Source organism: Dermacentor variabilis, chromosome 3 (assembly GCF_050947875.1).
Source record: "Dermacentor variabilis isolate Ectoservices chromosome 3, ASM5094787v1, whole genome shotgun sequence".
Taxonomy (NCBI): Eukaryota; Metazoa; Arthropoda; class Arachnida; order Ixodida; family Ixodidae; genus Dermacentor; species Dermacentor variabilis.
Genome location: NC_134570.1, coordinates 134962681 through 134985980, shown reverse-complemented (window position 1 = coordinate 134985980; position 23300 = coordinate 134962681). Strand labels below are relative to the sequence as shown.

At 46.3% G+C, this 23300-nt stretch overlaps 1 protein-coding gene across 13 annotated transcripts in view; it reads left to right on the top strand.

Annotated features, from left to right (window-relative positions):
* The first annotated feature begins 15825 nt into the window (after window positions 1-15825).
* Window positions 15826-23300, top strand: part of LOC142576305 (uncharacterized) — a 109400-nt gene continuing 101925 nt past the window's right edge. For 10 of the 13 annotated variants that reach the window (XM_075686374.1, XM_075686377.1, XM_075686369.1 and 7 more), the window contains exons 1-2: window positions 15827-15978; window positions 20402-20579. The gene's annotated coding sequence lies outside the window, so the exon portion shown is untranslated. Of the gene's footprint in view, window positions 16008-20401; window positions 20580-23300 lie in introns of those variants that run through there. The other 3 variants (XM_075686370.1, XM_075686371.1, XM_075686378.1) reach the window with 3 other exon arrangements.

Genomic DNA, 23300 nt, shown 5'->3' with positions numbered 1-23300 from the left:
GTCTATATCTAAAAGGTCATACGCGACACTAAGCGATGAATCAAGCAGCAGCTGTCGCCGCCTATGAAGTATCCCTAAAATTGCTTCGAGGAGGGAGATAATTATAAGAGAAAAGTTGAAAGGCCGCAGTTGCAAGAGCGGTGTGCCAAACTGCAAGCCTGTCATATCCATATGAACGAGGCCTAGTTACAGAACGCTGACACTGGGAAGGAGTCAACACATGTGCAAGTTATCATCTCTTGCGACACTCCAATTCCTTCCAAATTTAAGTGCCCAAAATCGCGTCTCGTGGTGTAACTTCTTTCGTGAAAAATATAAGGCAAAAAAGCAATTCAGTCACAGTGTGCGTTACCAAGCCAGCAAACCATTCGTTGTATTACCAAAATTACCACAAAACGTAGTTGATTACGAGTAAATAATTACATGTAATTATTCGCGTACAAGTCTGATACATAATTCATAACTGGCTCCTGTTTATATCAAATATAAACAACGGAACTCGTTTTACCATCAACGCCGTGCATACGAGCCTTGTGTAATGCAATAGAAGAAGGAGAAAGCAAGCCTCAAGTAATCGTTTGCAGAGCTCTCATTAGGCTAGTATAGTACAGCCTTTGCCACATATTATGTCTAACATGTCCCTGAATGCCATCATATCTAATGTCAGTGTGTCATGCACTTATTTCTCGGCAAATTGGAAGATTGCGGAAAATAGCGGCATCGTGCTTTCAAACGTTTGCTTAAATTATTCTTCACAAGAGCGCTAATTTATCCACATATGTGAATTTTCACATGCACCTGAGCCATAACTTAAAAAAAATTGTTGACGAATCTCATCCCCATAGCAGTTATACTAATGACAAAATAAAAGCTATCTTTTACGACATTTGGAAGACGCACTTGTAAGGATCGAGAGCGCTTGCAAAAGTAATTTAAAGCGACGCCTTTAACTAGCCGACACACTGCATCTCCGCGTCCGAGTTTCTCGCGCTTCGTAAGTTAAGTCAGCTCAGATGCTGTTCCCTTTCAGTGCTTGCTCGACTCCTCAGATGTTTCAGCTGTACTGAGCGTCGGCGCTCTTGCTTTTGTGGGGAATTGACGATCACCGGCGTTCAATGCGAATGACACCATGGGAGTGCCCATTTGTAGGCCGTGTGGCGCATTTACGCTCGTGGGGATTTTTTTAGCAAGCCGCAATGCTGTTGTCCCTGCAGAGCTACCGGGCTCTCTAAATGATCAGTGTCCAGCACAGCCTTCAAGAAGAACGAAGTATGCTGCAGTTTCAGCAGTGTTCTTGATAATCGTTCTTGATTGAACGTCGGCGATGTAGCGTTTTCTCTCACACTGGTGCTTTGAAAGACGGGAAAGAAATTAGGAGGGAGCATGGCGCCAAACAGCAGGCCTTGCAAGTTAGCCTCCTGTGACGGCGCCCCACCCCTTTCTCTCAAAGGTGTGTCTGCGTGATTAAATTAAGGAGCAGGCCCTACACGGCTGGCGGGTCTTTCCAAAAAACCTTTGACACGTGGTAACAACGGGCGAGCGAGCGGCACGGCACCAGCCCTCGTGTCGTGTTTCTTTCTCGTCCCTTGTCTATCGCGCTTTTTTTTTGTCAGTATAGAATACCAACTCCCCCGGCATTCGGTACTCTGAGTGATAATATACTATGAGCCTTTCCTTTACGTTTTTGTGACCAGGATTCAAGGTGCTTACGTAGCACTACCCCCTAATAATTTTTTCTCCTCCGTGTTTGGTTGTCGAGTTCCGCGCTGTTGACGGCTAATATCGATGTCAGAATGCCAGTGTTGGAACTGTGCGTCTGCACTAAGGCATATGATGTCAAGGATTTCGTGATCCGACCAGGACTTATAAATTTAGCAGCGTCTAGGGTCTGCAAAGCAGTGAGCCGGTTATTCTGTGATGTTATCCTAAATGATAGTTTAAAGGTTGCGATACCTAGAGACACGTTTTATTTGCCCAACAATTTAGCAGCGTCCACTTTTGCTGATGAAGAAGGCCTTCACACCGCATACTGGCAGAAATAAAGGACATAGTTCTACACTGTGCTGCCAAATTCGTACGAATGCGCTGCCTGCAGGCGAGAATGCCTGCAAAAACAGAGAAATAAGAATTTTCGTGCTTTTTACCGATCCCTTTAGCACATTTTAACCTTAGGTGAAATGCTTCCATTACGACTAAGGTCACGCGTCATACGCATTTATTCCTTACAAGACATTGTGGTGAACAAGAAATAGGGAGCTTTCATGTAGGTTTCCAGCCCTTTCGCATACTTCTTATTCGAAATGTTTAATTTGTAATATATGTGCATGTGGTATACACCAGTCTCGTATAAAGGTGTTTATTTAGTGATCGGTCCCATCCAAGAGAAACACTGAGTTTCGAGAGTGTCTGTTGGTGAAATTGACCTGTTGAGTGAGTGTGTTAGCCCGGCTGCGTAGAAATATGGTGGGTGCGAGTCCAAGCGAACGTGGTTGAGCAGAATTATTACGTGCTTGGGTGCGAATGAGCCCAGCTGAGCAGACTTCTGTTGAGTTTGAGTCTGCGTAAGCCTTACATACATACATACATACATACATACATACATACATACATACATACATACATACATACATACATATATATATATATATATTGTTACGTGTGGGAAGACACTGATTAAAGAGGCTATATACAGGCTATTTACACTGGTCTCGCTCGCGCCAAGGGCACAGACCCACTTCGTCGTCGTCCTCGAGGCGGCTCGTCCCTTGAGCATCGCTCGAGGATATCGTAATACTACCCCCCGGCGGCAAAAGCGCCGTCACGGTGCTGTTAAATATCCAAGGCGCGTGGAGAGTTGTAGGGTTTGAGTCGGGCGACGTGGACAATGTCACTGGTTGTCACAGCGGAGGACGTAGTAGGCGTGGCTAGAGTGATTTCGTAGGTGACATCGGTTACTTGGCGAGGCACGCGATATGGGCCTGTGTAGCGGGAAAGCAATTTTTCACAAAGGCCAACTTTACGGGAGGGTGACCAAAGTAACACGAGGGTGCCGGGCACAAAATGGACACCACGGTGACGGAGGTCGTAGCGTTGCTTTTGTTTGCCTTGAGAGACTTGTCGACGAGTGTGCGCAAGTGGGCGAGCATGGTCAGCATGGGCGATAGCATCACAGGCATAAGCGCTGGCTGAAGCTGTGGAGGACGAAAGCACAGTGTCCAGTGGTGGTGTCGGTTCACGGCCATAGAAGAGGTAAAATGCCGAAAAGCCAGTAGTTTCGAGACGGGAAGAGTTATACGCAAATGTAATGTGAGGTAGAGCCTGGTCCCAGTCACGGTGGTCATCTGAAACGTATTTGGATAGCATGTCTGTAAGGATGCGGTTCAAACGCTCAGTGAGGCCGTTCGTTTGAGGGTGGTAGGAGGTGGTAAATTTATGCTGTATTGAGCAAGCACGCATGATGTCGTGAATGACTTTGGCTGAGAACGCACGGCCACGGTCTGTTAGCAGTTGACGCGGAGCACCATGAATCAAAATGATATCATGCAGGAGGAAGTCCGCAACATCAGTTGCGCAACTGGTCGGAAGAGGTCGGGTTACGGCGCAGCGGGTCGCGTATTCCGCCGCGGCTGCAAGCCACTTGTTTCCTTATGTAAATTGCGGAAATAGGCCGTGAAGGTCTAAGCCGACACGATGGAAGGGCTCAGCAGGGAAGTAGAGCGGCTGTAGGTAACCAGTGAGGAGCTGGGAAGGCTTTTTGCGTCGTTGGCAAAGTTCACAAGCGGTGACGTAACGTCGTACGGAACGGGCAACGCCCGGCCAGAATAAACGGCGCCGTATACACGGTCATAGCTTCGATATACGCCGAGGTGTCCCGCCGTTGGTGCATCACGAACCTGTTGTAGAACGGTTGAGCGGAGGTGTTTAAGTATGACAAGTAGGAACTCAGAGCCGTCCGGATGAAGGTTACGACGGTACAGAGTACCGTTGCGGAGGACGAAGAGGCGTAGAGTGGCTTCGGCCGGAGAGTGTTCAAATGGCTGATGAGTGCTCTGATGTAGGCGTCACGACGTTTTTCGTCGGCGAAATGAAGCAGCTGCGACACAAAGAATACAGAAGCAGCACTGGCAATATTGGAGCAATCAGGGTCGTCAACACGGTAACGCGACAAGCTGTCAGCGTCCTGGTGCAGGGGGCCAGACTTGTAGACCACGAAATATGAAAATTCTTGTAGCCTCAAAGCCCATCTACCAAGCCGGCCTGTAGGATCCTTTAGCGATGAGAGCCAGCAGAGAGCGTGATGGTCAGTGACTACGGAAAAAGGGCGACCGTAGAGGTAAGGACCGAACTTCGCAACCGCCCAGACTACAGCAAGGCATTCTCGTTCCGTAATGGAATAGTTGCGCTCCGATGGTGTAAGGAGGCAGCTCGTATAAGCAATAACGCGATCCTGGCCACGCTGACGCTGGGCTAAGACGGCAGCGACGCCATGACCACTGGCATCTGTACGCAATTCTGTAGAGGCATCAGGGTCGAAGCGGGCGAGAATAGGTGGTGAGGAGATAAAAGTGACGAGACTACAGAAGGCGGCGGCTTCTGCAGTACCCCACGAGAATTGTATGCCTTTCTTCAAAAGGTTAGTGAGGGGTCTAGCAATTGCCACAAAATCTTGAACAAAACGACGAAAGTACGAGCATAGCCCGACAAAACTTCGAACGTCTGCGGCTGTTTTCGGAACCGGAAAGTCTCGGACAGCGCGAGTTTTGTCGCGATCGGGCTGTACTCCGAAAAAGTCAACGAGGTAGCCCAGAACAGTAATTTGGCTGCGGCCGAAACGACATTTGCACGAGTTAAGTTGCAGCTTCGCCTTTCGAAATACATCAAGTATAGCTGTTAGGCGCTCAAGGTGAGTGTCGAACGTGGGCGAGAAGACAATGACGTCGTCGAGGTAGCGGAGACATGTGGACCATTTGAAACCACGGAGCAAGGCGTCCATCATATGCTCAAAGGTGGCTGGGGCGTTGCATAATCCAAACGGCATTACTTTAAATTGGTATAGGCCATCAGGTGTGATAAACCCGGTTTTTTCTCTGTCCATATCGTCAACAGCAATCTGCCAGTATCCAGAACGAAGATCAATGGAAGAGAAATAGCTGGAACCGTGAAGGCAGTCAGGGGCGTCGTCTATACTTGGGAGCGGGTAGACTTCCTTAGTAATTTTGTTCAGATGGCGGTAGTCTACACAGAAGCGCCACGAGCCATTCTTCTTCTTCACCAACACTACAGGTGACGCCCAGGGACTCGAAGACGGCTCAGTGATGTTTTTGTCCAGCATTTTGTTGACTTCACTTTGAATTACTCGGCGTTCCGACGCAGAAACTCGATACGGTCGTCGGTGAATGGGAGTAGCATTGCCAGTGTGAATCCGATACATGACCGCGAGCGTCTGGCCTAACGGGCGATCGTCGAAGTCGAAAATATCTCTTTAGGACGATAATACTTGGTAAAGGTCTTCAGCCTGCACAGAGGACAAGTCCGTCGTAACTATTTTCTGTATCTTGGGGTAGGTGGCCGAGGCTGGCACGAGAAAGGCTCTTGCGTCTCGTGTTCAGACATCTACAGAGCCGTACGTTTCATACATCCTCGACGTCTTGGCGCTCTGCCGCAGAGCTGACGATACTATGTCTGAAGCAGATAAACTGTCGCATGTGCTAAAAGGCATCGCCGACGATGCTTTCAATTTGCTTGTTTTAGGCTACGTCTCGACTATCGACGCCATCATCAAAGAATGCCGTCGCCTTGAACAAGCTAAGAGCCGCCGTATCACACATCACATCACGCGGCTACCCAACACTGCTGCTACGTCGACATGTGAGGGTCGACCGCGTCAAACCACCCCCTGTGACGACGTAACTTGTATTGTTCGCCGCGAGCACGAGGCTGCCTGTTTGCCACCTTTCTCCGCGACTCCTCCCGATCCACCAGCAACCACGATTGCGCTGATTCAGGCCGTTGTCAGACAAGAATTAGAGAACATGGGTCTCAACTCCGTGTGTTGATCATCTACCCCGCACCTCCACCAGAATGTTACGTGTGGAAAGACGCAGATTAAAGAGGCTATATACAGTCTATTGACACTGGAGACAGATAGCCAGGCCGACACTCGCTCGCGCCAAGGGCACAGACCCACTTCGTCGTAGATCTCGCGGGCGGCTCATCCCTTGAGCATCAGTCGATGACATCGTAATACGACTTGTGTAGATATATATATATATATATATATATATATATATATATATATATATATATATATATATATATATATATATATATTGTAAGCACTATTAACGTACTTCGTCGCTTTCCTTTGTACACAGCCATCATCCTCTTCCCTGTGCTTCTTCGCGCATGAGCTGGGGCGTTGCCTTTTTGGGGAATAAACAGCATTGGACAACTTGGTCGGTCTCGGTATTATAAAGTGGTGGAGGTGCGGCAAGACCCCGACATGCTCTCGCGTTCCCGTCCTCCCTGGAGCTACGTTCCGGTCACCGCCTGCGCCCGGCTACCCCTGCAACGATGGACACTTCCAACCCCGTCACTTCCGGCGCCTCTAACCCTACCACACAGACAACCCCGCCTGCGGCGCCCTCTTGGACTGTGACGAGCCCTTAGCGCGATCGTCACAGTCCCTGTCTTTGCGGGACTCCGTGGTGATGACGTGGATGAGTGGATCAGCTACTAAGACCGCGTGAGTTCTTGCAATAAGTGGAACGACACCCAGAAATTGAGGCACCTCGAATTCTACTTGACCGGTGCTGCAAAGACGTGGTATTTCAACCAGGAATCCGACATCGCAGATTGGTCCACGTTTACCTCCAAGCTGCGGCAAATATTCGCTTCCTCGTCTGGCCGTGCAGAAGTCGCCAAGCAGAAGCTGGGCACGCGCCTCTAACTTTCGCAAGAGTCTTACACCTCATACATAGAGGATGTCTTGGCTCTGTGCCCACGTGCGAACCCTAGCATGAAGGAGGCCGAACGCGTTCACCACATATTAAAAGGCATTGGGTCTGGCGTGTTCAATGCCTTAATCGTGCAAAATTCGGCTTCTGTCCAAGACATCACTTCCACGTGTCAATGCCTAGACGAGCTGAAGTGTATTCGTCTTCAACATGACAGCAGCGATGCTCAGGTTCCCCATTCTCCAGATCTACGTGCTCTTATCCGCACCATCATCCGCTAAGAGCTTCAAATACAAGACCTGCTGCCTGCACTCCAATCCCCACCTTCGTCTTGCACGAGGTCGTAAAGCAAGAGTTGACAGCGATGAATACACCCACGACGCATCCTGATCCGGTAGCGCGCCCCACACCTACCTACGCGGATGGTGCTTCGATACCCACCCCTACCGTGACCTCAGTGCCTACTGACGTTTCCTATAACGTTTAGGAAGCCTAAAAACAGTGAAGAAGAAACTAGGAATTGGCAAGAATCAGATGTAAGCGTTAAGAGACAAAGCCGGCAATATCATTACTAACATGTATGAGATAGTTCAAGTGGCTGAGGAGTTCTATGGAGATTAATACAGTACCAGTGGCACTCACGACGATAATGGAAGAGAAAATAGTGCAGAGGAATTCGAAATCCCAAAGCTAACGCCGGAAGAAGCAAGGAAAGCCTTGGGAGATATGCAAAGGGGGAAGGCACCTGCGGAGGATCAGGTAACAGCAGATTTGTTGAAGGATGGTGGGCAGATTGTTCTAGAGGAACTGGCCACCCTGTATACGCAACGCCTCATAACCTCGAGCGTGCCGGAATCTTGGAAGAACGCTAACATAATCCTAATCCATCAGAAAGGCGACGCCAAAGACTTCAAAGGTTATAGACCGATCAGCTTACTGTCCGTTGCCTACAAACTATTTACTAAGGTAATCGCAAATAGAATCAGGAATACCTTAGGCTTCTGTCAAGCAAAGGACCAGGCAGGATTCCGTAAAGGCTACTCAACAATAGATCATATTCACACTATCAATCAGGTGATAGAGAAATGTGCGGAATATAACCAACCCTTATATATAGCTTTCATTGATTACGAGAAAGCGTTTGATTCTGTCGAAACCTCAGCAGTCATGGAGGCATTACGGAATCAGGGTGTAGACGAGATATATGTAAAAATACTGAAAGATATCTATAGCGGCTCTACAGCCACCGTAGTCCTCCATAAAGAAAGCAACAAAATCCCAATAAAGAAATGCGTCAGGCAGGGAGATACGATCTCTCCAATGCTATTCACAGCGTGTTTACAGGAGATATTCAGAGACCTGGATTGGGAAGAATTGGCGATAAAAGTTAATGGAGAACACCTTAGTAACTTGCGATTCGCTGATGATATTGCCTTGCTTAGTAACTCAGGGGGCCGATTGCAATGCATGCTCACTGACCTGGAGAGGCAAAGCAGAAGAGTGGGTCTAAAAATTAATCTGCAGAAAACTAAAGTAATGTTTAACAGTCTCGGAAGAGAACAGCAATTTACAATAGGCAGCGAGGCACTGGAAGTCGTAAGGGAAAACATGTACTTAGGGCAGGTAGTGACGGCGCATCCGGATCATGAGACAGATGTAATCAGAAGAATGGGCTGGGGTGCGTTTGGCAGGCATTCTCAGATCATGAACAGCAGGTTGCCATTATCCCTCAAGAGAAAAGTGTATAATAGCTGTGTCTTACCAGTACTCACCTACGGGGCAGAAACCTGGAGGCTTACGAAAAGGGCTCTACTCAAATTGAGGACGACGCAACGAGCTATGGAAAGAAGAATGATAGGTGTGACGTTAAGGGATAAGAAATGAGCAGATTGGGTGAGGGAACAAACGCGAGTTAATGACATCTTAGTTGAAATCAAGAAAAAGAAATGGGCATGGGCAGGACATGTAATGAGGAGGGAAGATAACCGATGGTCATTAAGGGTTACGGACTGGATCCCAAGGGAAGGGAAGCGTAGCCGAGGGTGGCAGAAAGTTAGGTGGGCGGATGAGATTAAGAAGTTTGCAGGGACGGCATGGCCACAATTAGTACATGACCGGGGTTGTTGGAGAAGTATGGGAGAGGCCTTTGTCCTGCAGTGGGCGTAACCAGGCTGATGATGATGGTGATGACCATTTAGCTTCGATGGGAACCAAAGTACTCGCTGCACCATCCTACCCTCAGTGACGTCTACCGCGTCCGGTTTGTCTTTACTGTGGTATACGCGGCCATATATCTCGCTCCTGCCACCATCGCCAGCAGGATGAAAGGCGAGGCTATGCTGAGCACGAGACAGACCACACTCACCGACCAGACGCCTGCTATCCCGGATCGTATTCGTTCCCTCAACAGCGTTCTCCGTCTCCTCCAGCTGCTCCCAACCTGCCTTATAGTTCCCGTTCTGCCAGACGTTTTCCATCACCTTACCGGCACTCTACATCATCGCTTCGCCCCACTTCCCATCTTGTCGACCAGAACTCGGAAAACTAGCTGTTGCAGTTTTTGGAGGGGAAACTGCTTCCTATCGGTCTTCGAAAATTCCTCCTGTTCGCCCGGCCAACAGGCTTTCTGTGACTTTCAAAGGTGTTCCCGCGTCAGTTCTCATCGATAACGGTGCCGCCATTTCTGTTCTTCGTAGTGATCTGTGTTCCCGGCTCTGCAAAGGAAAAACGCCTTATCTTGGACCTATTTTGTGTGGTTCTAATAGTGCATTCATACACCCCGACGGCCAGCTTACTGCTCGTGTTCTCATCGACGGCATACGCCACCACATTGAGTTTATCATCCTTCCAACGTGTATCCATGAACCTATACTGGGCTGGGGCTTCCTACATTCTGCTTCAGGCGTCATTTTATGTACAGAGGAAGTTGTCCATATCACGGATACAGCGCTTGCACCTGTTACGGACTCTTCACTTTCATGCATGAACTTGGCCATCGCTCCTGCGTCCTGGTCACGAAGACGTTGTAGCCGTAACATCCAGTCAGATCGCCTACTGAGACGCCCTAGTCGCCCCTTCTTCCCCCTGTACTTCTCGCAGAATTTTCGTCGCCACCTATTTCGTCCGGTTTTCACGTGGCCGCGCCCTTCTGTCTGCTTGCAACACGACCCCAGATGCTGTGATGTTGCCCAATGGGATGACTGTGGCAACCCTCGGTGATACTCAACCTATCTCTATAGTCACGCTTTGCCCTCCTTCATCGCCAGCGCCAACCTCAGGTTTTGATGATTCTTTCCCTCCTCGAGCCGTTCTTGGTTCTGACCTAACAGCCGCGCAGTCCGAAGCCTTTCTGGTGGTCTTGGCAAAGCACAAAGCCTGTTTCGATAGCTGTTCCCCTGTCTTGAGCCAAACTTCTGCGGCTACCCACCGCATCGAAACCGATGGTTCCGCTATAATACGACTACGCCCCTATCGTGTATCACCGTCCGAAGGAAAGGCCATTGAACAACAGGTTGCGGACATGCTTGCGCGTAAGATAATACGACCTTCATCTAGCCCATGGGCTTCTCCCGTGGTTCTGGTAAAGAAAAAAGATGGCTCCGTTTGCTTTTGCGTCGATTATCGAGCGCTCAATAAGATCACATGCAAGAACGTATATCCAATACCTCGAATTGACGACGCTTTGGACACACTACAAAGGGCGGAGTATTTCTCCAGCCTTGATCTTCCATCAGGATATTGGCAAATTGCGTTGAAAAAGACTGACAAAGAAAATACCGCATTCGCAACACCAGACGGACTTTATGAATTTAACGTGATGCCTTTTGGGCCTTTGTAACGCTCCTGCCACATTTGAGCGCATGATAGACAACGTACTTTGTAGTCTAAAATGGAAGACGTGCCTCTGTTATCTGGACGGTATTGTCATCTTGTCTTCTGACTTCAGCCAACATCTTCATCGATTAGACGAAGTTCTCAAGTGCCTTGCAAATGGTGGTCCCCAGATCAATACAAAAAATTCGAATTTGCAAGCAAGACAATAAAAGTATTTCGCCACGTCGTCTCAAAAGATGTCATGCAGCCAGACCCCGAAAAGATTAGTGCTGTTCAACAGCAACAGAAAGATCTACGTAGTTTCCTCGGCTTGGCTTCATATTTTCCTCGATTCATATGCAACTTCGCTGCAATAGCAGCTCCTCTACTCAAGCTACTGGTTACCGATGCCTCTTTCACATGGACTAGCGACTGCGAGTCGGTTTTTCAAGCTCTTAAGCGACATCTTACTTCCGGACCAGTGCTTCGTCACTTCGATAATCGAGCCCCCACGATACTCCATACTGACGCGAGCGCACAAGGTATTGGCGCAGTACTTCTGCAACCTAATGCAGCCTCTAAAGAGCCAGTCATAGCATATGCCAGCCGAACACTTTCTCCAGCTGAGTGGAACTACATCATTACAGAGCGAGAGCGTGAGTCATTACCTGGCTATCGTTTGGTCGATTCCGAAATTTCGCCCATACCTTTACGGCCGCCACTTCACCATCATCACCAACCATCATGGTCTGTGTTGGCTGTCATGAATTAAAAACATGTCAGGACGCTTGGGATGCTGGATACTCCGCTTGCAGGAATATGACTTTACAATGACGTACAAGTCTGAAAAAACTCATCATGATGCAGACGCATAGTATCGCTGCCAACTCTTGCTCTTTCCCGCTAACGCGTCGTCGTCTTCCCCGCCGCGTTGTTCCGATCCTACACCTGCCTCACACAAGGTTTTGATAACGCCCCTGGACGAAGTTACGCTTTCATCGCGTTCTGATTTCGTCTTGCTTCAGCGGGCCGACTCCTACTGTCGAGTTCTCATGGATCGCCTCAGTGGGTTCGCCGAACCGCCCAACAGCCGCTTGCGAAGCCAACTTCGACGATTCCGCCTTCAAGGTGGCGGGCTACACCGCTACGTTTACCACTCAACAGGCCACCGGTGGGTCCCAGTTCTACCTCGCTGCCGTCGCCTGCGAGTATTAGAGGCACTTCACGACGACGTATCGGCTGGCCACTTAGGTTTCCACAAGACGTACGACCGCATCAAGACCCGCTGCTTCTGGCCTGGCCTATCTACAACGGTGGCCAAATACGGTGCCTCTTGTGCGTCAAGTCAGCACCACAAACTTTCGACATCCCATCGTGCCGGTTTACTACAACTTGCCCGGACGAACCTATTGAATTTGTTGGTATTGATTTATATGGTCCCTTGCCGTTGACCCCCTCCGGTCACCGTTGGTTTGTTACTTCGGTCAGCCATTTAACAAGGTATGCCGAGACTGCCCCTCTGCGATCCGGTGCCGCTTCTGAGGTAGCCGACTCTTTCTTGCGCTCCATCGTCTTGCGCCACGGGGCTCCTTGCGTTATTCTCAGTGACCGTGGCAAGGCGTTCATTACCGAAGTTATCGAGGAAGTTCTTCGGGCCGCTAATACCATCCACAAATCTACTTCTACCTATCGTCCGCACACCAGTGGCCGTGCTGAGCGCTTCCACCGTACGCTGTCTGAGTTGATTTCTATGTACATCCGTCCTGACAACACTGACTGAGATAAAATTCTTCCTTTTGTGACATTCGCATATAATACTGCTATTCAACGGACTGCTGGCTACAGCCCTTTCTTCCTAGTGTATGGACGATCTCCTTCCACCATATTCGACAGAGAATTCTTTTTAGCACCTTCTTCCCCTAACGCGTCGCTTCCAAAAGATTTTGCTTCCTGAGTTGCACATTGCCGTCAAATCGCCCGGCAAAGCACAGAAGCTACCCAAGCGGAGCGCAAACATCACTGCGACAACAAACGCCGTGACGTACGTTTTCACCCCGAAGACCAAGTCCTGCTTTGGACTCCACTCCGCACTCCAGGCCTCTGTGAGAAGTTCCTTCAACGCTAGAATGGCCCATACACCGTTGTGCAGCAAATATCTGCAGTGAACTATCTCGCCCGCCCTGTACACTCCGTCAGCGACCCGCGCCGCCGGAATGCCGAAATTGCTCGCGTCTCGCGGATGAATCCCTTCACTCCCCGTTTAGATCATCTCTAATCTGCGGCTGGGCTCGCCGCTTCCATGACGGGCGGAAGTTAGTGTAAGCATTATTGACGTACTTCATCGTTTTTATTTCTACGTAGCCATCACCATCTTCCCTGTTCTTCTTCTTCGCGCATGAGCTGGGCCACTGCCTTTTTTGGGGAATAAACAGCGCTGGACAACTTGGTCGGTCTCGCTATGATAATATATATATATATATATATATATATATATATATATATTTGTGCTGCCCATCATTTCATTGTGGTTGAACAAATGCGTGCTGGATTTATCTCTGGTAATCTTTGCTGCGCATTCAATTTGTTAATGCACCTTGGTTTGACTTTGCGGTCGCACTCAGTCTGCGTCGCAACCCAAGGATGATCGAGAAACCCCTGTTGCCCGAAGGGCTGCGAGACCGCATAGTGGCTCCAAGATATAAAAAGCTGTTGAACTGAATACTACTGCAATGAGCCACAAGCTTCATTCCGTTGGTTTCATTTGATATATATCTTGATTGTACACTTTATCACGCGTTACATAGCGCTTTGGAGTCGATAACCATTTGCCGATTGCGGAGGGAGGGAGGCTAACGGGGTAGCACGGTATACCGCGCTTTGCGTCTGCTCGCCGCCAAACCTGCCGCACTGGTGTATGCATTAAGGCGCCGGTTTAGCCACCATCACTATATTTTGGGCCACTTTTGCTATCAGACAAAAGCTGTCTCTGAAATCGTGGTACGCATGGGTTGTATCGATATCGATGAAGCCTGGCGGAAAACGCAACTAAAAGGTGTCAAGCACAACGCGGCCGTTGCGGTTCCCTTGAACGACGCTTTCCGTTCAGTGCTTGTTAGTGTTAGCCAAGAAAACAATGAACCAGCTTGTGACACAGAGTTTCGCCAGTATATTGCGGGGCAAAGTGTTGAACAGTTTTTCCAATAGAATTTCTTTTTAAGAAAGTCACAGAAGAGCGACGCGAAGGAATCATGTTCATTAAATCACGAGGGAAAGCATGCAGTATTTATTTATTCCTTCATTTATTATAGGCACAGTGCCGATCCATCAGAGTGGGGGAGATAAAAACAAATAAAGAAACACAATACATATACAGGATAGCTACCTATATATCTATAGACTGTACACATCGAGGATACAAATCAACAATATGTTGACAAAATAGGGTCCCTTCGAATTCAAACAACTTACATCGTAAACGCTATCCACAAGGATGTAGTAAAGACGTCGTTTGACGCAATAGTTGTAACACCAATAGCCGGCTTGTTCTACTCCGTTATTGTGCGTAGGCAGAAATACAATCGAAATAATTCTGATATACATCTAACTTATCTAACTATCTTTAGAAGATCTGTACGATGTGGCGCACAAACTGGCTTTGATAAAAAGTAGTCTCTGCCTAATTACGTGTTAAAAGTGTAAATGAAAAAATTAGGGTCAGCATTCTTTACGTTCCTGTAATTCTCTCTATTTTAATGTTTATTCTGCTTTTGTTTTGCTGATTTAAAAAGTGTAGTAGGTAAAAACAAGTCGGACAGCAAAACTTTTCGCTCCTTCTATTTTTTTCTATACGTAGATTAGTCAACCGTTCCCACAGCGCACATGCGTGTTGAAGTATTGGCAACACATAAGCCAGATACAAACGTTAGTTCTTCTCTTGTGTAAAGCGCTTACCACTTCAACTACGAGATCCCGAACATTATATACTTTGAAAAACGTATACTTCTTAATGAAACTGGGTGGAAATTTGCAACAACAAAACGGAACGCCGATTTGTGTAGTACAACTTGGGCAGGGATATTTCTTCTAACGACTTTGTAAAAGAAATGGAACGCAATTACATTCAAAGATTCCTGACCGCTTCTCACGCTTACTGGCAACTGCAGCTTATGTAACCCTAATGTTTACCGGAACACGCTGGCAACGAACGTTATCCATGTAGGCGTGCTTTTTTGGAAGAATTCAGCCTCTTGCGCGGGCCACGGATGCGCAGAGGCAAGCACAATCTGGAAGGTGTTGCCATGAACCGGGCGCGCCGTTCTATGAATGGTACAAACGCTGGAAGATGGGTTTGTGTTGGAGTTTCTCCATAACTGATGTATGTTTTCTCGTATATTCAAGTTACAAGTCGACGCTATCATGTCTATAGGTTGTGCGTAAGTTGTACTTTACGATTTTTCTGAAGCATTTTACTTGAGAAGTTCACTTAGCTAAGTAGCGTGTTTGAACTACACGGAGGGCCTGCGTGATTGGGTATCCGTGGTTCGGAATGATCTTTCGCTCACAAGGTGGTCGACACCGGATGCGGAACGCGGGACGCCGACACCAGATTTTGTGCGACACAAAGCCGTTGACGCTATCGCGTTGAAAAGCAAGACGTTTGTCATATCATCAAGGTCTGTAGCTGTCGATGCCAGAAGGCTGCTATGTACTTTTTCTGGCCACGCTGATCGTACAGCACGCATTGCATGGGGTCACTTTTCTGTTTGTGATAGGACGACCAAGATTACTACGCTGCGCGCTTGTTTTCAACACTTAGGTAAAAAAGAAATTAAAGCAAGTGATCTTGGCGAGATTGTCGCCTAATTTTACGGCTTCATGACCAAGAGGTTGAATGAATGACTGCTCTCTACCGTTGCATTTTATGAACATCCACAATGTTTTTGGATTATCTTTCATGCCCAAGAGGAATGTAGAGAATAATCTACGTATATCCTGCTTTTATTAGAGTGTCCTGCATTTCTTTGGTAACGTGTTTCAATTCTGCTTTTCTTTGCAGCGAGGGATTTCCTTAAAGCCTGCATAAGCTCATTGCCTACGTTGTACTATATTGCGGACATCTTACGCGAACGATTGCTTGCGTGACTGCATTTATTTCGACGTGAAGTCATCTACATGAAGGCGCACGCTGGTCACGCAACCCTATAAAATTGCACTTAATGTGTTCCACAATTTTTCCACGTTAGTTGATTTTGTTAACGTTCCAAAGTATCATAACTTGAGTTTAGTGCAAGCATTAGTTCTTCTATACGTGCTTTCTAATAGCTACACATGTGCCTTTTAGGATTGCCGTTAGCTCTCGCGTTCACCCGCAGCGGTTACTTAGTGGCTATAGTGTTGCGCTGCTAAGCACGAGGTCACGTGATCTAATCTGCGCTGCACCGACCGCATTTAGATTGGGTGAAATGCAGAAACGCCAGTGTACCTTGCTTTGGAAGCATGTTAAATATCCCCAGGTGGTCAAAATTATTCCTGAGCCATCCCCTACGTTGTGCCTCATAACGAGATTACGCTTTTGGCACGCAAAGCAGCAGAATTAAATTTCTAACCGGCTTGTATTGTGCATTCCTTTCTCAATACACACGTAAGTGATCACTGACACCGGGTAAAATCACGATGGTAATCTGCCGAACGCGTTGCCCTATGCCTTTACTGAAGCTGTCCATTATTACAGATCTTAACATGGCTGTGGTGAATGGAATATCCTCCTTTGTGTCTTTATTCCTGCACTTCAGCGTTTTACACAAGCTTCGTGATTTGGTGCTACTTTCGTTCCTTTTGATCTTTATTAATGCGAGAGCATTATATGTCCCATGAGGCGCAAAATCTGGCCTGATCAAGCGATGGTACCAAAAATGACCGATGGCGCAAAGAGTAAAACACGTAAAAAACGTCGGATTGTCGTTACATTTTTGAGGGATGTTCCTGTAAAAAAAAAAAGTACATTATCGCCTTTGAAAAGGAAACGCGGGAATTTCGCACGGGATGGGAATCGAACCCGGGCCTCCGGGGTGCGAGAAGAGCACACTTCGACGACACCACGGCGAATCCACTGTTCGGAGTAGGTGGGCCTACTGCTTGCGTCATTGTACACGTCACGTCGAAGTCACCTGGCTGAGTACACGTGTGGCCTTGTACGGGTGCCTTTGGGCCCGTCACGACGCACCCAATGGGAAGGAGCTGACGTCGTCAGCATCTTGCATGACCTCGTTTCTAATTTACATGATAGTCAATGGTATAACAACGTTAATTACCAGTAATTAAATGTGACTGATGAACGTGCATTAAAGTGAGTTTCAATGAACTATAGTGAATTAACGTTAGAGTAAGTTACAGTAGGATTAGTTCAGTTGACTAAAGTGAGTTAAGGGGAAGTGAAGTGAACGAAGGTTAATAAAGTGGATTAAAGTGGAATAAGGTGGATTAAAGAGGAATAAAATTGGTACGAATTAGAGTAACGTTGATTAAGGTGGATTAAGGTAGATTTGTGACGTTAGAGTGAGATTACTTAAGGTGGATTAAAGTTACTTAAGGTGAAGTAGAGTGGATGAAGGTGCATAAAAGTGGATTAAGGTGGAATGACGTGGATTCAGGGGAATTAAGGTAGGTTTGAATGATTACGCATTCAAATCACGTAAGGATACTTAAGTGTGTGTCAGTTTTTTTCTGTCACTGCTTAACGTTTCTGTGAACCACCCCGGCCGACCTTCTCGAAAGCAGCGAGGTCATTTTTTCACCATGCAACTCTGCGCTTCCTCGCAACTGAAAATAGCTGCTTGCTAGTCTTGCTCTGTCACCACCTTTGTTTTCTCTATCGTAGCCAAAGCGTATCTTCCTGCATAAAGCTGGGAGTTTAAATCCTTGGAGCAGAATTCTGAAATTTTGCAAGCGTACTCTTTCTTAGTAGAAGGCGAAAATATGGGCCGCTTCAGAATTCTTATATATTTTCTGAAGGTATGGCACTGCCTTTAAAGGGCCCTTCACCAGGCCCCACAGCAAATTTCGGTTATGCCCTGGAAGTTGTTACGTGTCCTCCAGGGAGCGTTCTGCCGAAGGAATTTTTCAAATCGGTTCCATTAATAGCCGAGATAGAAATATTTCAGCGCCGCGAACACATCATTTCAGCAGGTAGGCTCCACTGCCAAGCAAGAAGCTCTCTCCACTCACCCCGTGTAGCCTTCGCAAGCGAAATTCCTTACCTGCGTTCTTCCATACGAAACCTCGAGGATCGCATGACGCATTCGTTACAGGCCCCGCCTTCATTCTTTTTTTTTTCTCTTGGCTTTTTTTTCCCTGCGCTACGCATTTCCGGTGACCACGCCGCGCGCGAGCTGTTGTCTCGTTCGCGCAGCGCACGATTTTGCGCGCTTTGCGTAAGGAAACATAACTAGCGGTATAATTTAGTGCTACACGAATACTGAGTCAGAACAAGCGGTGCGCAGAGCGTCATAAAGCGCTGGAACACGGTAGAAAATGGGCATAATTTCGGTACCTGCGCACGTGACCACACGACCGTGGGGACAAGCAGACGAAGCGGAAATACATCTCTCTCGCTTGTGTGCGAAGTAAAATAAAAAACATGCAGACATCCCGTTTGTGTGTTTTATTTCTCTAAACGTGGATTCATCATTATAAGCAACAGATCACACAAATAACAGGTGTCCCCTTGAATAATTCTCGAAGTCACGTGTCACCCCGAGCTACGTCACAAGGCGGACACGATTACATACTTGCAGGAGCCCGACCACGCGGATTCGCCGTGAGTGAAGAGGGAAACGGCGTTGGGATTGAAATTTCAGGCCTTTCAGCGGCGCGTAGTGACGTAATTCTTTGCAAACAGGATCGTTGGTGCACATTGTATGCTCTGCGCTTGTCAGCTAAAAATTGCCAGACCTAGTGAGGGGCCCTTTAAATGTTACCCTAAGCACTTTCTTAAAACTGACGTAATTAAGCCTATTTCGCCGTATCAACGCTCACGAAACAATTGAGAAGCCGAAAACCATTACAGGAAAAAGCCAATTTCCCATAAAAACGATTAAAACGTTCAGCAGAGCGGTGCACGTCTGCTCCTACCATATTGTTCTATGGAAAAGTCATAATATGAGTCGCGTGCACTCCGCCCTTTGCATGTGTGCGCACTTTTTACTGCCAGATTATTCGTCACCGAAACGCGCGGTCGCCGGTCAATACATACGACTGGATATTATTTCCTTGATAGTGCCTCTAATTGCCTTGTCATTTCTTGATGATCGATTTCCTACTGTGCGCTGAGAAGAGCATATCTATAAGGTGTACTCTGCAGTCGCGACCAATAACGACAGCCAAGCTGGAAATGCTACTAGACGTGAGGGAGAATTGCGCCTCGAAGTGTTGACGTATCTTTGACATCTGCGTTGCCGCTTCGCCAGAGAGATATGAAGCATGTCGACCATGAGTGATGAGCACTCGAATGTTTTCGGTGATTAGGCGCGCTACTGAAATATAGCAAGGTTCCATGCAACATGGAGCTTAATCAGATGGTCATTAATGAGTGATTACAGATCTATAAAGCATAGCAAAATTGGACTACGTTCAATCTCTGCTTCTCCTGCTTAAAGTCGGTGCGATGACAAAGCCTAGTATTTGCGAGACGACCCTAGGTGGCGCAGTGGTGGCAGAAAGGTTAGGATTTTCTGAGCCTGAAAAAAGTAAGCTGCGGCGCATGTTAAATGGGCTAATGAAGGCAGGATGTGCCAGTAGGTTCTAAAGAACTTCATGGTGGCAGTCCCTGCAGCAGCCTGCCAGGACAGGTGCTGAAGATTCGGCCAACAAAAAAAAAAGCTGCTCCCGTGCGAGGTTTTTCACCTTGTAGAGCTAAGTGAGATATAAAATATCAGTGTTGCAAATAAAATGTTCTCTTTCTTTGCAGGCGCATTTCGCGCTTATAAATAAAAATTTGTACAGATGTGGAATTTTGGCGTAGAAGTTCTGATGACACGAAAAATTGATGTGATCAGCCTGCGAAAAAGTTGATAGTCACTTTAGCATAAGCTAAAGAGGATGAAGGCGAAAGCCTGCGCGCTCACGAGACATTCATTAAATTAGTTTGACATTCTCATTCCAGCGCATTGCTACTTCCTTTTACTTTTTTTTACTTTTTACTTCTTTTTCACTTTTATGGTGTAATAACGTGATTTGACGGTGAGCCTAAAATGAAAGAGAATAGGTTTATCACGAATGCCGCTAGATTTAATATGGATGCTAATGCTTTCTGTTTATTACGTTTTTCCACAGTTTACCAAAAGCTAGGCAAGAAATTGACACCTAATGCTCGTTTATACAAGATGAAGTTGACATCTTCATTGTTTCAGCTAGTTCGCTACCAAGCAATAACTGCTATTTCTTTCAATCCCGATGACCGATTTACTATTCCATTGACGCTATCAGTACGTCATCTCAAGGAAAGTTCCAGCACATTATAGAAATGACAGCGACGTCAAAATAATACCTTTCGTTCTAATGGTTATGTTAATCCATGACATAAAACTAATGAAGCTGCATGAAGCAAGAAATAGTTTAATGAATTGATTTCGCAGAATTCTTCGTCGCAGAAGTCATACAAGAACATTTCTCCAATTCTAGAAGCAGATGACTAATGGTTCTAAACGTGGATACAGTGCCGCAAATGATGTGCAATAGTCTCTCAGGGCCGCAGAGGATATATCAGTACGTCGCTTTGTTGGTTCGAAGATTCTCCATCGAGCCACACTTGGAGTAAGTATTTTCTTTTGATGATAATGATGTGGTCTATGCGTTTTAATACACGGATGTGCAGCTTCTGGGCTAACCTATACGACGATGCGTTTTCTCTTTTGCACTTACGTGGGGCTGTGGAACCTTTACTGAAGGCCGTTGTATGTGTCCAGATGGGCTAGTCAGAGATCCGGCATTTGTAATAGCAGGATAACTTGAGCGAGTTGATAGAAGTTCGTATTTGACAAGCAGCAGTGCTAACGAGAGGAGGACGGAACAAAACATCAAAACACAAGCGCTCACTTTAAAGTAAATGTTTATTCCCAAACGACTTGATTATATAAACAAGTGCGAACCTGTCTACAATAAAAAGCAGTGCCTGGCAGCACAAACGTGACGGTATTTGTTGTAAGAGGTGATGGTAATTGTCATTTATTTCCTCGGATTGTCACTAGTAGGTCACACACAATTGCGTTCCGCGGCACTGTACATTTTCAGTATATCTTACACAAGTAATTGCTTCTCAGGGTTCTCTCAAGTAAGTACCGGCAGGAAGTTCCAACAATTTTTAAAGCCTTGCTCTGGGTAAATTTCGATTAATATAGTTACAGAAAGTGTTTCCAAGAGTAGTCATTATTCCACTCGAAAAGTATCCTGCGAAAATGTTAAAAATTTTTAGCCATTTTTCAACTTGCACTTTCCGGCTGTGTGTGGTTCCTGTAAAATCCCCGCTCGGCAAACATCTGCAAAATCTACAAAAAAATTATTATGCTGACTTTTAACGCAGCCTCTCAGGCACGAATTATGATGGGCTGCTGAGAAACGTGGCCAACTTACACAATTTTATTTCAACGTTCTGTGGCAAAAACAGAAACTCAAAATGATAGCAAGATCATTTCTGTACTTTCTGATGAATCTTCGTGAGTGGAGAAGTAAGTCTTCAATTTGTGTAACCTCAGTCATATCGACTCTAATTGCGACAAGCATCCTTAATGTAATTCCGTCACATTTCGGAATCTGACTGCCTGTCTGTCCAAGTAATCCAGGTAGGCGGGAAAACGCTATGATGCAAACATACGTAGATAGAAACGCACATAAATGGAAAGTTAGCTATTGCCTCCCACAATGTGCACGAAGTAGCCTGTAAATGCTAACGCTATAAAATTACGCCCGAAACTCTAAAGGAAAATTAGCGTTATGCTAACCATTATATGGGGTGATCATTTCTAAGTACTTCGAATTGTTTAAACATAGCCTCTGACAGACGGCATAATTCTTGTCCTTGAGCTGAATTACTCGAAAAGTTGGACATTATTAAACGAGAAATCGAAGCACAACTTCAACTAATTAGCAAAGGTTCACTAACATACTTCATAATTAATTACTTTACTGCACATATTGTAATATATGAATTGTAACCGGCGACGTTGGAAGATGTATCCAGTTGAAATAAATATCCACAACGATATCAATTTTCACATAACATTTTCCAAAACGTGGGTCGAAATATGCGGGCGTACCAGTTATCTTTTTGCTTCAAATCATACAAGACCGTTTTGCTAAGGAAGTATGGAACTAGTGCATATTGCGTCCAGCCTCATGTCCCATACAGTCTAAAAACAAAGAGAATTCCGGGCACCCTCTTTGAGGGAGTATCTGCTTGTCACATATTTCACTCTTTTCGAGAGTAGATCGACCCTCTTTGAGAGAGAGTAGGGCGACTCCTCCTGACAGAGTTTTGTTATTCCACCACAAGGGAGTCTTAGCACTCTTCCGCAGAGTGCTAATACTCTCCCCCCACAGGGAGAGCTAGTACTCTTCTACAGAGTGCTAATACTCTCCCCACAGGGGTAACAGTACTCCCCCAGACCGAGTGCTTCTATTCTTCCAAGCCTACTGTTTTTGCTCCCCCAAACGGAGTGTTTCTACTCCTTCAGAACAGAGCGTTAGTACTCTTCTCTATAGTGTGAAAGCACGATGTAGATCCATGGTCACGTTTGAAGGGATTCGAAACACTTACATGTGGGGAATATTTGATTCCTTCACAAGCAGCTTCTGCACTTATGCTTGGTGAATAGGATGTAATGCACAGTAGCCGAATTACTCACATGAATCATTTTCTCTTAAAAGGTCAAAATCTTTATTGAGCAGTCCCAAGACAAACTGAATAATAACTTGAGAAACATACTGACAAACACATAAAATGAGATTACAATGGTGGCCATGAAATTTAGGACACATATTCTCTAAAGTTTCATCAGTATTACAGTGTACAAATATCCTTCAATTTCAATTGGCTCCTTCTTTTCAAAAATAAAGTAAACAGTTGAAAGTTAACATAGAACAAACATGTGCAAACTCACGAAGTATTGACACTGGGATCAAAGAGAAATATATGCCACATTACTGGCCAACAAACGCATTACTGACACAAAACGCGTGCACTTATATGGCAGAGGTTACCAGATGAGCTGCTATGCGTGGGGCTGTGAATGTAGACAAATTGTGCAAGAAACTTTTTTTGCGTGCCATATTCTAATACTGCAGCTCATTTGATAACATCCTGTACAGCGTATGGATGTTCCTGACTTAGAGTACAGTGCATTTAGAAATGTGTTGTATATTCTCATCTAAGGCAGCAGGTCTAGCTAGCTTTGCTTATATTTCACATAAAGTTATTCATGTATGGGTTGCACGCCATTGTTTCTAAGTGTGCCTTCTCGTGGTTCTGCAGCAATATCC